The 3,683-nt window shown below is 38.5% G+C and overlaps 1 long non-coding RNA gene across 1 annotated transcript; it reads right to left on the reverse strand.

Annotated features, from left to right (window-relative positions):
- Window positions 1–2,124: 2,124 nt before the first annotated feature.
- LOC133130350 (uncharacterized) lies at window positions 2,125–2,537 on the reverse strand. The gene is made up of 3 exons (XR_009708953.1): window positions 2,438–2,537; window positions 2,303–2,324; window positions 2,125–2,193 (listed from the first exon to the last, which is right to left on the reverse strand). It is a non-coding gene; the product is annotated as an uncharacterized LOC133130350 (long non-coding RNA).
- Between the last annotated feature and the right edge of the window lie 1,146 nt (window positions 2,538–3,683).

The following is a 3,683-nucleotide window of genomic DNA, read 5'->3' on the forward strand; positions in this document are numbered from 1 at the left end:
TCAAGAGATGTGCAAATGTGCAAAGTCCTTTGGGGTTTGATAAAAACTGAAGAGGTAATTGATAGAAGGTCTTTTGAAGGTGTTCCAGAATGTGTGAGATGTCATTACAGTGTCTGATCATTCATGAGTGGGAACTTCCTTTTAAGTGGTCACCAGAGCAATAACATCTGCTAACATAGCCACAGATTCTGTATTTTAAGTGTGGAATTAGTTGGGAACAAATGGATAATTGTGTACCAATGTTAATGTAAATGGAAAATGCACCTATCTAGCTCTCTGTTGCTTTTTTATGGAAAGTGTGTAAATGAGCAAACTGCTCCACCAGGTTGAAAAGTTGCAATCTCAGTAACCATGGACAGCTTATGCCCACTCATTTGAATGAAGTCAATGACGTCAACTATGTTCTGTCACAGCAAAACCCTGGTTAATGACACAAGATGGGAACTATCAATGTCCTGGTAACAGGACTCAGCTTGCAGCTGAACCACAAAAGAAGTCAGTTTCTGCTTTTTGGCCTTCTTTTTTTCTTGCTAAAACATAAAATAACACAATAAAAAGGAGCACATGTTTGGGATTTTGCAAAGCCTTTAATGAAATCAAACAATGCGTACAAACAAAAAAATCACAAACTAAATGCTCTCTAATAATGAATGTTCAACTCTTGCCTCTTTCTCTTTTTTGGTCATCCTGCTTTCAGTTTGAAGGAGAGGAATGAAATTGTCAAGTGTAGTCCATTTGATCTCAGGCTGGACCATCTTCCTACAACACAGTTAAAACGTGGTTTTTGGTCTTCCACTGCACAGGCCATTTCCATCATTACAATTATTATAATACAGGACATTTCAACTACTTACCTTCAGTTCCCAATTCATCCAGCATCTTGAAATGATGAGGTTGGGTTCTGAAAGGCAAATTCTTACAATGAATTACTTTAAGGGAATAAATCTAATTTCATTACCGGTATGACATGTATGCAGCACTGCATTTGTATTGGACGGTTACTACCACCTCCTCCTGCTTACCATTCCATCTTCCGGTACTATGTAATCAAACATCATCTTGACTTCTTTCTCATAACTTTTAGAACGCTCCTCAATCAGCTTCCTATAGCACAGAGAGCATAGAGGCTTCATATAATCCCTTCACTCTCACCATAACTCCTCCAGCTGAATTAAACCTTGGTTTCTTCACACAGCTGCGCACAATTTAAAACATTTCATCTCCAGCAGGATTAGGCGGCAAGGTTTACTATGGCTTTGGATTTTTGAAAATTGTTTATTAAAGGTACAATAGGTAAGATTTGTGTTTTAAAACACTGTTACAAGACTATTGTAAATCCCATCCTATCATTGAAAAGGGCTCACTGACATGTTGACCCTCAGCCTGCGTTTATAGTTCCAAAATGTACAGTTGACAGGCCGGCACTCTGTAGCAAAACATCATATAGCTGTACAATAATTCACGCTCATTGGTTGAAAATTGGTTCTAATTGCCAGAGCCAATGGCGTTTCAACGTTCACAGGGAAGGGGGAGGGATAAACAGTGTTGTGGTTTGAAGGTTTTTGTTTCTGCTATTCCTCTCTTGACCGTTAGAAGTCCGAAATTACCTATTGTACCTTTAATGAAGCTTACTTTTTGGCAAAGACACTTGATCCTGAAAGAAACAAAGATCTGAAAGCTGAAAGCATGCTTCTCATGTGTAAAGGTTGGAGCGTGAGAAGCCAGCCCTGACTGGACTGTATTTTGGTTGATACTTGCCGCCGTAGAGCATCCATTTTCTGTTGCTGCAGCTCTATGATGGAGTCATATGTGCGGTAAATGGATTTCATCCGTTCCCTTTGGCTGCCTATTTCCTTCTGCACTGTAGCACTCAAATTTCTCATTTCCTCATTCATGTACTGTAAGTCATGGATGTCCCTCTGAGATTCCTGTGATGGGGCAAAGACAAGCACCTGCCAATTCCTGCCTAGAAGTCCATACAAATGCAAGTTCATTACTGTATGTTCTGAGGTGCTTCTCTTGCAATGCTAAAGATGTTTTTGACCAGTGTGCATTTTTTTACATCATTACTAAAGGTGGTCCTAATACCCAACATGTACTTGAGAGGGGGAATTATGAAATGTACCCCTTCACGTATGTCCAGTGCCTTGTGCAACAGCTCACAGGTGTCCCTCAATTTCTCATTTTCTTTTACTAAAAAAATAAAATAAAGCAAAATGTCACACATTAAATTATGGCATTAATGGCATCTAAGATGTTGAAAAATTGCTGTTTGAAAGACTATCTGGAAAAAAAAACTTACCCAGGCACGTCCATATTGTGACCTAGATAAAAAGACAAATGGAAAATCAATCGAAATGAATAATTTCATACAATGCAAAGTAATGCAGAGCAGTGCAGCCTATAAGGACTTGGATAAAAATGAATGAAGACTTACGATGGCTGCGGCTCCCCAGATAAGGGCCAGAGCTGATAAGGTCAAAATGGCGGCTCTCATTGTGGCCATCCACATTAATATGGAGTCTGTCTGAAACTCCTTTGGTGGAATGACCATCAACTGGAAAAAAAACCCCCCAAAAACAAGTTGTTAAATAAAACCCTGGGAGAACTGGGTTTAATATATTAGCCAGCTACAGTTGCAGTCCATATGAATTGCAGTCATTTTGCCTCTGTAGTCCAGCACATTGCATTTGAAATGAAACAGTGATTATGAGGATAAAGTGCAGGCTGTCATTAATTTGAGGGTATTTACGTCCAGTATTTAATACGGATTTGTATGTGCTGAACACAAACTCAAAACACAATTTCAACCTTATAAAAGTAGCTCATTCTAGCTGTTCTAAAGATCGTAATTATACGCACTGCAGTCGAAACCTCAGTCAGTTTTCCGTCTGTCCAAAGCGGGTCATCCAGAACCTCAGCTTGACATACACCCTAGGGAAAAATTGTGATAATGATGGTTTTACTAATTGTCTGGTTGTAACAGTCACAATTCAGAATGTTGTGATGATACGTATTTTAGCTACTTACGTTTCCTTCCCATCTGACCCACTCATTCTCAGTGGAAAGCAATTGGACGCCGAGTCCACTGGCCTCCCGCACGTTTCCGATTAAATATGGCATTACTGGGGAAATAAATACATAAAATGAATAGCCTAAATAAATATTAAGTAAGCTTTCTTTGTTCTAACACTTCTGACACCTGGTTGACACGATAGGCCTACGTAATATTTATAAACCAATTGAACAATAAGCGATGCAGTTTCACAAAGGCTAGATAACGTACAGTATGCAATGACGTTACGTTATGTTACGTTATTCGTATAGTAGCGCTGCTTTACCATTTTTCTTGACGCCAGTGTATATGTCAGTGTACTGTAGTACCCAAAAATGACAAAGCAAAAACAACAAACTCCAAGCAACAACCGCCATGACCGAAGTGCATCTGAATATGCTGAAGAGATCAAGGAAAATCCTTATAAAAGCCCTATATCCTACTATGTCATCACAATTTCCCTATGTCTCTACTAGGCACTTTGGAATTCTATTTAATTGTTCTGAACTTTGCGTAACAAAACTGATTACTACTACTACTACTACTACTACTACTACTACTATTGATGATAATAATAATAATAATAATAATAATAATAATAATACACTAATTTCTAATCCCTATCTAG

Source organism: Conger conger, chromosome 6 (assembly GCF_963514075.1).
Source record: "Conger conger chromosome 6, fConCon1.1, whole genome shotgun sequence".
In the NCBI taxonomy this organism is placed as follows: Eukaryota; Metazoa; Chordata; class Actinopteri; order Anguilliformes; family Congridae; genus Conger; species Conger conger.